This window comes from Rhamphochromis longiceps, linkage group LG6 (genome assembly GCF_057381845.1).
Source record: "Rhamphochromis longiceps isolate RC_006_pf linkage group LG6, R_longiceps_female_GT1.1, whole genome shotgun sequence".
Taxonomy (NCBI): domain Eukaryota; kingdom Metazoa; phylum Chordata; class Actinopteri; order Cichliformes; family Cichlidae; genus Rhamphochromis; species Rhamphochromis longiceps.
The window spans coordinates 29,050,673-29,062,863 of NC_140562.1; positions in this window are offsets into that span (position 1 = coordinate 29,050,673).

A 12,191-nucleotide genomic window follows, 5' to 3' on the forward strand; every position below is an offset into this window, starting at 1 on the left:
GTTACAAAAACTTCTGCTAAGCATCTCAAAAATAAAATGGTACATTTTTATCACAACCGAGGGGTGGATATTTGGAACTTAATCATGTTTAGCTTCTGTTGTCTTCAGTGTTACATGCAACAGATATGAGGTAGAAGTAGGATGAGGTTTGATGGTATTACTGCATATATTTCTCTTCTTTAAAGCCCACTCTGTAATCTGTATCAATACAACAATGTGCATTTAGAGAGCACAGCTGAATTTTGAGATGACCTTCAAATGTTTATATTCCAGAAATCGCAGCCATTCTTTTTCCGGATCTGTCCCACGCTTCATCCTCTTCTAGGCCTTTTCTCCAGGACACGTTATGATGCATCACATTTTACTACAGGATGATGAAAGGCAGCTGGCTAGGAGTTCCAGCTCCCGTCATATGAATATGAAAATAGATTCTGGCTAGGTTAGCCTAGCTGTTGGCTATGGAGGGAAATCCATTTCTCCACCTTGCTAGTTGCTGTTGGGTTTGTTTCTGGACTCCTGGATCCTCTTCCCGCAGTTCATAGCTAAGCTGGAGACGGCAAATGAGGAAAGGATGATGATAGAGCTCCCCACAAAGTGAGATGAGGCTCCTCTGGGGGCTGCTCTCAGAGCTCTCCTGGGGAAAGTTTCTCTGTCAAAGGCTGTCGTGGCAGTCATTGTCTGTGCCACTGGCTCCATGGTTGTGGAAGGTAGTCAGATGTCAGAAAGCTGAATTCCAAGGCAAGTTGGCTGCTGTAGCCTCAGCTGGAGCTGTCTGAATCACTCTGTGCTGCTGATTCCTTTCTTGATCCTTCTTCTATGGTCATTTATAACTTCCCCAGACTCCTCTTAAGTCCTTTGAGGAGCTCAATGTCCTGTTGCGTCAATGGGATTAGTTAGCGGTTGGCCCATGTGTAGATATGACTAATGCAGATCTATTTCAGCTTAGGACTGCGCAATGTAATTCTATTAGATCACCCTGTCTTTGTTCCATAGTGAATAGGCAGCGTTATATATGGAATACAATCTTGCACTTTGTAAACATACAGTTATCGGCCACTTTGTTAGGTATACTTGGTAGAACTACCTTAATTCCTCATGGCACAGATTGAACAAGATGCTGAACGTATCATGGATTGTGATAGCATTACGTGATTGCTACCAATTGGTTTCTCATTCATGATGCAAATCTTTGTGTTTCACAACATGCCAGAGGTGATATCTGGTGACTGAAGTTCAGTTGAGTACAGTGAACTCATTGTGATGTTAAGGAAACCAGTTTGAGATGATGTGAGCTTTGTGACATGGAGTGTCTTCCTGCTGGAAACAGCCATGAGAAGATGGATGCACTGTGGTCATGGACATTGTCAGTAATAGTAGTCAGACAGGCTGTGGCCTTTTTGGCATTTAGGAGCCCAAAGTGTGGCAAGAAAATATCCCCCACACCATTGCACTACCACTTTGAACCTGAACCCCCAATAAGGGAGCAGAATATCAGCCCTAGCAGAATGTTTCGAAATCTTCTGTTGCCCAGTTTCATTGAGACTCTGCGAGTTGTAGTCTAAGTGTCCCGTTCTGTGCTGACGGGAGTGACAGTACGGTCTTCTGCTGCTGTAGCCCATGTATTCGAAGTTTGATGTGTTTTGCATTTAGAGATGCTCTACTGTTGATCTCAGCTGTAACAAGTGGTTATTTGAGCTTTTGTTCCCTGCCTATCAGGTTGCGGCAGTCTGGCCATTTTCTGATCTCTGACATCAGCAAGGCAGAGAACTGCCTCTCTCTTTTTCAGATTATAGCATGTAAACTGGAGATCATTGTGGGACAAAATCCCAGTAGATAAACTGTTTTTGAAATAATCATACCACCCCATTTGGCACCAAAACCAATACAGATACAGAAACATTTGATCAAATTTTTTTCTCCCATTCTGATGCTTAGTTTGAACTTAAGCAAATCATTTTGACCATGTCTGCATGCCAGTGAGTTACTGCCATGTGTTTGGCTGTTTAGATATTTTCATTTACGAGCAGTTGAACAGGTGTGCTTAACATTTTATGACAAAACAAAAAGAAACTATACCACCTTACCCTCCAAATATTTCTTTTGATTTTTAAATCCAACTTTAAATACGTTCCACATTTAATATTTAATTCAAGTCAGAGAAATAAATATGAAAAGCTAAACCTGATAAAGTAAGGCCGATATTCAAAAAGTAAAAAGAAAGAAAAGAAGACATGAGGTGAAGCAGACCAGAACCTACAAACATTTTGTGAGTCACTGAGGACCGTCAAAGAGGACTGTTGTGTTTTGTTTTTTTTCCCGACCACGTAACGTCTGCCCCCTTCGTTAAGAAAGCTGAGCTGTTGACTGAAAAGGATCAGGGGAAGATCCAGGCTGATTTGCAGGCAAGAGTACATCAGCTTAGGAAACTGAGCAGGATACGTACACACATCAACCTAAAAGTTATAATTAACATTCTGTAAATACATTTTCCAAATATTTTATATATTTTATATTAGCTATAAGTATCACTCAATGTTGATACATTTTAAATAATCTGTTCTCATTTAACCCCAGCGTGTTAATGAAATGCTCCATGTTAGAGTTTGTATTGTTGATTGTCATTTATGCTTAGAAATATTTAACCATATATGCTTAGAGGTGTATAATCAATTGTGTAGTGATAAGTTGTGTGATCTTTAACAGGCTACAGAGGCTTGGTGTGTATTCCACACTAGAATGCACACCTACATCCTGGGAGCACGGGAAGAGGTCGCATCTTGTCTTAATTGTTTTATGGTAGGATTAACGTAGCTACGTCTGTTCTAGTCTAAGTGCTTTTCTGTTTAGATGAACTGCTGGACTTCCTCACCGGGGGGGGGGTCTAGTCTACCCTCTTCCTGACCAAGGATGTTTGACCCTTTGATCAGCCACACACACACACACACACACACACACACACACACACACACACACACACACACAGGCAAGGTACTCTTTGTATGTAGACGTCGTATGTTAATGAACCTATGCATATTCATGTAACCTCAATAAAAGGACAGTGTTACGGGAGGACGGACGAAAGCTACTGGGGTCAAGCGAAGGAACGGCGTTTGTCTGGTTCTCTCCCGTGCACGAGTACCATGAAGAAGTTTGCCTACTTGCGTCTTGCTTGCAGTGTAATTATATTGTCTTAACGTTCCAGCGAATAGGTTTATGCTACAAACCTATCATTAATTGGTCCTTCGATGCCGGAGCCCTGGAATCGCATTCACCGAGGGGAGGAGAGGCACGCTGAAAGACTGACGTCAGCCAGGAAGTTCCTGTGGATTCGCTGTATGTCTTTTCTCCTCGATGAATGGCGATTGGCGGGATTCGAGGCTGATATTACACGCTAAGCAACACCGAGTAAGTTTAGAGTCCAACTCTATAACTGTACGTCTTCGCCGCTCAGTGGGGCGTTGTCCGTGGCCGCTTAGTGGGGCTAAAATTACGTCTTCGCCGCTCAGTGGGGCGTTGTCCGTGGCCGCTCAGTGGGGCTAAAATTCGCCGTCTAAGTGGGGCGATGTACAAAGCCGCTCAGTGGGGTTTTTTGTACAGAAGCATTAAGTCGCAGAGTTGCGCAGTTCGAACTTTTTTTTGGTTCGCCGTCTTAGTGGGGCGAAATACAGACCGCTGTGTGGGGTACTGTAGTGAGTTCTCCACCGCTCAGTGGGGTGTTGGGAAGTTCCGCGGGGTCCAGATTGTGCTGGACAGTAGGCCTATTTTGTGTTGTTGTCATTGTCGTCGTCGTCGTCGTCGTCGTTGTTGTTGTTGTTGTGTGTGAGTGTGTGCGGAGCAGAACATGTGGTCTGTGACACCGACTGTTGTTGTTATCATGGGTTTCTAAGCAACCAAGAGTGAGTCGGAGGGAGACAGACGTTTGTGCTGGACTTTGCTCCTGGCAGCACAAAGTATTTATGTAAAAAAGAGAGAGAGCGACGGCTCCACAGCTGCGCGGGTTCACGCGAGCGCGGTCACGCGGACCTGAGCCGTGCGGTTAATCGCAGGCTTATAAATGGAAGAGATTCAAATGTTAGAAGTTTTCAGAAGACACACCAGCCTTGGAGAGCTGTGGAGAAGGCCAGCCCACATCAGTAGCACTTAAGATATGCTCTGGTGAATGGCTTTCCCCCCACCCCTTGCTGACACAATGTTTATTCTTTAGCTTGCCCTGATCGACAGCAGCCTGTGTGCCAGACCATAGATTTAATTGAGGTGGATAGTTGTTAAAAGTAATCTACATTAAGCTTGTGGTTGCTTAAATTCAGTACAATGACATGTGAGGTGAAGTGATATAGGTAAATATTTAAACTAATGAAGTGCATAGAGGCACTTGACCTGTGTGAAAGACTGTCGTCTTGTTATGAGCCATTGTTGAGATATGGAGCACACCTGTGAAAACAACTAATATGCTCAACCCTGTATGAAACATCTAAAAATACATGATGGAGAAGCTGTGTTGAATATGTAAGTGTAAGACTTTGCCACTGTGGGCAGAGCATGCAACTACTGTGTGATGTCGCGTTGCAGTTTTGTTCTTGTTTTTTGAGCTGATGAGCAAGCTACACATTATCAGATCAAGAGCTGTCTGAGAACTACTCAAAGAGAGGGAAACAGAGAGTGTGCAGCGTTTCCATGAGCAGTTTTTCTGCACCTTGACTCGTGTGTGTGTGTAGCATCAGCATCATGTTTTTGTTTATTTGTTTTGTTGGATTAAAAATAATTAAATAAACTGGTGATCATGCTTATGGATCACCATGGCACATATCTCCAGCCATATGGTTTATTTATGCAGATGAAAAAGTGAGTGTGAATGTGTCTGACATCAGTGTTTTTGTGCACTGTGCAAAAGTGATTGCCTCTGATTGTGAGTGAGAGCGGTGATTTTGCAGACCACCAGCTATTGTGAAGAAAAAAAAAAGAGTGAAAAAGAGACAAATTACATTGTAGACGAAGAGAAGAAATCATAGGAAAAAGGTTTTGTGTTGATCAGCCGAAAAACAACTACAATGTCATTTTCTGCTTTTAAGAAAGGATTGTTCACACAAACACAGACAGAGAGAGATTACGGTAATTATGGAATAGTTTATTATGGGCTCATTTGCTGGCCACTTTTGAACCCATAATAATAATAATGTATGAGTGGAGTGACTTTGCTTAAGAGAAGTCACTGATTACATTAATGTTAACAGAGTACATGGGATAATCCATGTCTGAGGTGAATTAGGGTAATAGTTGTAGTTTACTGATTTGAGAAAACCTGCACATGACACTTGTCTTGCTGATGTTGAATGCTTCTTGTTCTTATGATACAATTGTTTACAGGTATGAAGTTTGATTTCACTTCCAGATTTTGCTTTCCAGGCCGTGATGGTGTGTATGCAGGCTCCTGGGAGAGCCAGGTGTTAAGCAAACTTAATATGCAACACACGCTAACATCTTTTATTGCAGGGTTACGGAGCTACTCCAGAGGAGATGCCCTGATGTTGCCTGGGACATGATCTAGCTAATCTTTTTCTTTAAGACAGGGATCCAGGTTTGGTGAGTTGACGCATGGGTGTGTCCATGCGTCAAGAGGAGGGGTCCAGGAATTAACATTAAACAATGTTTACTATTATTGTTGCAGTGATTTGTGTGATTAGCCGTTTATTTACAAGTATTAAACCTATGCAAGTGGTGCATCCATGTTCAGATGAGGCTTTGATGGCCTATAAGTGAAGTTCACTGAACTAAAGAATGTGGTTTGATGATTGTTGACATGCTCTCCAAATAGAAGTTTTTCTTCTTAGCAAGGAAATACAGGTGCAGCAGTAATCTCCTGAGAAATCTTCAGAGGCCCAGTGAGAAGCGTGAACCATTCCAGGCATAGCCGACAGCCAGGCAGTGGTTGAGGTCAAAGGTCAAGCTGGTTGGGGCCCATCATGAGATCAGACCTTGGAGCCACAGCAAGGACCATGAAACTGCCTGCAAAATAGAGGAGAGGATCGTCCACAAGATGGGAGGCCAGGAGAGAGGCTTCAGGAGGATCAGAGATCATCTTCAGCACAGCAGACATCACACAGAGAGCTGTGCTACTGAGTTTCCAGGAGATTTTAAATAAAATGAAAGATTCAATATTGACGCTGAGGAAGACAACTAAGGTGTACGACGTGCTCTGCCTTAAACCTTCAGCAGCGTTGGAACATGAAAACTCGTGGGATGAGGGGAGCGTGCCAAGCTCCATCGACAGCGCAGAGGGAGTTCGAGGATGACATCATGATTCTGTGGAAGCACAGGAACCGGAAGCTATGGTGGTGATGACAGCGGTTTCCTATGAACATCACCTAATGCTGTGCCACTATACTGTGCATACGATGACACTCTGAAGGCTGCTGGGATCATAACAGCAGTAAGACAACAGAACCCTGCACCCTTTCCACAGAGGTGTTTCTCTGCAGAGCGTGGACAATTAAGGAGTCATAAATATCCCCCTCACAGGACGAAGGCTTGAATGAGGTGATGGGGGTTGGTGGAGGCCATAAAACTAGAGTGCTGAGAGGTCTGCAGCTCTGGAAATAGCTGAGACCCATGTTGACAAACAACAAAACTAACTGGTATGTTTGAATGTTTATTCTACATACATTTGGACTCTGGTCCTATGGACAATGAAACAACTGGACGAGACACGTATGACGCCCTGCAGAACTCAAACCACCCTGCAGAGAGACATGTGATGTGCACACCCGGAGGAAGCACCACCAAGCTGAGATGTGTTTGAAAATGTTACTTTCTTAGTTTCACTATTAAATTAACAATTTCTTTGGTTGCTCGTAAGATGCAGTTTGCCATGAGATGAGCTCAATGAGGAATGGGATAACTGCTGATACATTTGTTAAACTGTGTACTTTTGCAATAATTTAGGGTAATTTGACATATGCTGAGTATAAAAATGTTTGCATTGAAACTGTCAGACATGAGGTATTCATAACTGGGAACTTTTCTAGCATAAAGGTCAAAAACGGGGGAATGTTAGAGTTTGTATTGTTGATTGTCATTTATGCTTAGAAATATTTAACCATATATGCTTAGAGGTGTATAATCAATTGTGTAGTGATAAGTTGTGTGATCTTTAACAGGCCACAGAGGCTTGGTGTGTATTCCACACTAGAATGCACACCTACATCCTGGGAGCACGGGAAGAGGTCGCATCTTGTCTTAATTGTTTTATGGTAGGATTAACGTAGCTACGTCTGTTCTAGTCTAAGTGCTTTTCTGTTTAGATGAACTGCTGGACTTCCTCACCGGGGGGGGGGGGGGGGGGGGGGGTCTAGTCTACCCTCTTCCTGACCAAGGATGTTTGACCCTTTGATCAGCCACACACACACACACACACACACACACACACACAGGCAAGGTACTCTTTGTATGTAGACGTCGTATGTTAATGAACCTATGCATATTCATGTAACCTCAATAAAAGGACAGTGTTACGGGAGGACGGACGAGAGCTACTGGGGTCAAGCGAAGGAACGGCGTTTGTCTGGTTCTCTCCCGTGCACGAGTACCATGAAGAAGTTTGCCTACTTGCGTCTTGCTTGCAGTGTAATTATATTGTCTTAACGTTCCAGCGAATAGGTTTATGCTACAAACCTATCACTCCACAGCCAACATAATTTTTCATCTTTCTTCGTTTTCTATATGATTTATATCGCAAATACTCTTACATTTTATTACACTCAGTGACGCTGAAAGGACTTTTGTGGATTTTGTCCTGGACTTTTGCTGAAACAAATCAGGAAAGATTTTTCTGAGGGGATTTTTAAACTATTTTTCAACATTGTATGCATTAAACAGTACACTGATAATTGGGCCCAAATGTATTATTTTACTCCCAATCATTTTTGTTTATGCCACATTACTTGTTTAGAATTCCTAACGCTATTAACATATTTAGTTTGTGATTGAACTGATATCATTGATCATGAGTGAAATATACATATATACAGCATACAGTGAACTGTACGTGTAAAAAAAGTAATTTCTGAATTCACTGAGACGTAAGAAAAAGCTTCCACCAAAGGTCAGACTGTACAGCCAGCTTTAATTTGAGCTGGCTTTTGGCACTGAGGAACATATCCTGTCTTGACCCAGGCACAAGGGGTCAGCAGGTCTCTAAATCTGTCATTACGCGTAGTCCTAGTTTCTTTAGTTCATCTCTTTAATTGTTTAATTGGATTGCACTGTTTTTTTTCCACTACTAGCACAGAAAGCTTTCATGAATTAATCTCTGGTGGTGGAGCTGTTGTAGTTGTGTGAGACAAGAAAATCACGCTGCATAATTTTGTCCAAAAATAGGAATTATTTATGTAACTAATCACAACTCAAACACTCCTCCTGCTGCTCTCTGACCCGTTAAATGTCAGACTGAACTTAACAAGGTCTGTAATAGAGATGCATGACCTAAAGTCATGTGAATAAGAGCACCCTCCTTCAGTCCTAAGGTTTTACATACTAGGGCATAATACCAGGTTCTGAAATTATTTAATGCAACCCCAGATGAACAGCAACACATGACATATTACACTGTGTCATTATTTAACGAAAGCTAAGCCAAAAGGCAGAAACAATGTGAATCACTCCATGATTCGTGATTGGCCCACACTTCTTTACAGTGTTGCTTCATTTCCTTGAGGTTTGTGCTCAGTTGTTCATGCACATTCCTATCATAGCCTTTCAGTCAGGTTGAGGTCTGGACTTTGACTGGGTTCTTGCCATTCTGTTGTATATGTGCTGGATCATTGTCCTGTTGTATGATCCAATTTGGTCCGAGCTTTAATTGACAGATGCCCTCACCCTGCCAAACAAGCCATGCATGTTCGGTGTTTTTCTAATTGTACTTTCATGAAATTTCATATTCTAACTCTTGTTTTATTGCAGTTTATCTGAGTATTGCACAGTCTGACCTTGGAGGACCTCCAGTCATGGGAAGATTTTGCTGCCAAAATTCAAATTAAATAAATAATAACACAGTGTAATATGCTTAGGTTCTGTTCATCTGAGGTTGTGTTTAAATCAGGTGATGTAAGGTGATGGGTGGATGGATGGATATGTAAAGACTTAGTATTGGGCGTACTTTCTTTTCACTGTAAGCATCCAAGCAACATTTACGTAATAAGGTTATCACTTGCAGTATCTTCAGAATGAAAGATCTGTTGCTATGGCATGAAAAACTGTGCTGTAATTAAGAGAAATGTGAAGGAGGCCGTTCACATTGTTGACATTTCCACAAAAATATCAACAATGTGAATTTCAATTTGTGATTAAAAAAGGGTTGCCCTTCAAAACAAATCTCTTTTGTGATTTCACATTTTCAATGTGATGCAAAAAGCTGCTCGATGCAATGTTGTATTTAAACAGTCAAGATAATGTTACTGATTTTGTTTTATTTAATATCAAAGACAGTCTGCACCATCTTATTAAAAAATATCAGATGGCTAAATGTTTCGTAAATACCATCATCTGTGTCAAGTGACCTTTGAGGATTTCTTCATTAAACTGCAGAAACGTCTGCCTGACATTTCATGTTTGCCTTCTTCTGCCTAAAGATTTAAAGACAATTCAGCAGATAAGACACTGCTTTATTTTTAATTTATATTCATATGGGCGTCATTTTGTATTTGCTAAAGGTCACTGGTATGTATTCCCACAGCCTTGAACGTAGTTTGATCTCAAGCTGCTTCTTCTCTGTGGGTCAGCAGTATGAACTCCTGCTGTGCTTTGCTGAACCTCCACAGACACCGCTCGTCTTAAAATTCAGATAAATTATTTTCTGTGGGGCTGTCTCAAGAGGCCTAACATTTCACTTGGCCTTTTCACCATAGGCCAGCTAGTTTTGCTTGAACTAGCCGATCCTGTCCACATGGTGTCTCTGTTGCCCCACACTGGTATCTGGACTGTAAGCTTCTGCACATCTATGAAAGAGAGATGTTTTCTGTGAAGAGAAAGAGGTTATGACCCTGACATCAACTCACCAGTTACTTTATAAGATACACCCGTGAAGTCAATACAACAGATTGGCCATGATAAAATCAAAAAGTGATCTTTTTATTTTCATGTTTATCATTTAGGCCATGCACTAAAGGGAATTAAAAGTGTTCCTAATACTTTGCTGCTATTTTGCAATTTTTAGGGCAACCCAAAATCCAGTAAACCACACTCACCCATTATGGCCTCAATAGCAAACAAGATTTTTACCTTTTTGATGATCTCAGCAACAAGTGAAAAATAAATAGTTCATTAAAGTTATAGCAGAGTTGTATTGAATTGCACTGTATTTCCCAGGTTTACCCAATACGGTAGTTTAAGTGTAATTTCAATTTGCTAAACGGTATTAGATGATTAACAAAAGGATCAACAGGATGTTTTTTCACTTGAACTCTCAGTATGAGGTCCAAAGAAATGTTGATGTAACTGAAAGAGGCCATCGTTAGGCTGAAATAAACAAAATAAATGATTCAGAGAGAGTAAAACCGACAGGAGTGTCCAAATCAGAAAAAGAATGACTTAAAATAAACACTCTGGTCAGCTCAGAAACATGAAAGCACCTCAAAGGGGATGGAAGAAAAATAAAAAGAATTATTAAATTATTATTATCATTATTTCCATAGTTAAGAAAAACGGCTTCACAACAGAATACTCTCAAGGAGGCACATCATGGTCAGAGTCTACATAAACAGAAATACAGAGGGGTTACAGCAAGGTGCAGACCAATCCACCTGGTGCATAACACAATGGTGGAGGCAATAACAATAGTAAAGAAATCTGTACTGCTATTCTTTCAGCTAAACGAGTAAAAGATGACCTGGGGCCCGTTCTTCGTACGTCGCTCACTACATCCAAGATCAAATGACACATCCAAGATCAAACCATCGCGCTAACCGTGAGCTCGCTAATCCGGTTCCCCGAACACACCTGCTGTTGACGATTAGTACAGCTGGACGCAGTAATGTGAGATCACTGGGTGTCGTAAAAGGGGCTACGCATCGATAGTAGAAACATTGATCGGCAACCCTCTGATTGGTCGGCGAAAATGTCGAAGGAGCGCGCTCGGCTCGGTATTTTTCGGCAGCAGAGCAAGAACTCCTGAGTGAGGGATTTCAGGAGTTTCAGAGTTTAATCAGAACGCAAGGGAACACTGCAAAGGCTGCAAAAGCAAGGAGAGAGGGCTGGCAGAAAGTTGCTGACAAATTAAACTCGTAAGTAATTTAATAATAATAATAATAATATATTGGATTTATATAGCGCTTTTCAAGGCACCCAAAGCGCTTTACAATGCCACTATTCATTCACTCTCACATTCACACACTGGTGGAGGCAGCTACAGTTGTAGCCACAGCTGCCCTGGGGCAGACTGACAGAAGCGAGGCTGCCATATTGCGCCATCGGCCCCTCTGGCCAACACCAGTAGGCGGTAGGGTAGATTTATTATATTACACTATATTATCCAATATTATATTACATTATATTATATTGTTATATTATATCCTCTTTCACATTAGAGCCACAACAGGACCCACTAGAACATGGGAACAAGTAAAAGTGAAATATAAGAATATTCTACAGAATGGTAATATTTATCACTTATATTGCTTTTAGTCTCTTGGAAAGAGAGCCTGAAATAATCTGTTTGTTTGTTTATAACAGCAACCAAGAAAAGGGCAGAGCAAAAAAAGACAGGTGGTGGTCCTGCACCCCCTCGTCAACAAGTTGGTTAAGTAAATAATATCCTCACGGGAAAATCGATATCTCTCAATGAGCACACTGTCGCGCTGAGCTAAAGGATCCTGTCTGTCCCGCAATATACGCTGAATTCTGAGGACTCTCCTTATCAATCTTGCACCTTCCGCAATGGGTGGCTCGCGTAAACGGACAGGACATGGCTGCGACAGACTTCCCAAATCCACCTTCGCTTTTATAGCCGTGGTCTCTCATCTTGATTACACGAAGTAATTTACAATTACTACTCTGAAATATGAATTACATCTGTAATAATCACATACATGTAATAGAATGTTAATAGTACATTTCCCTTTTTTAGGAAATGACCTGTATGTATCTGTGTGACATCAATAAAAGGATCAAGTGCTGCATTATCTTCAGTTACATTGATGTTA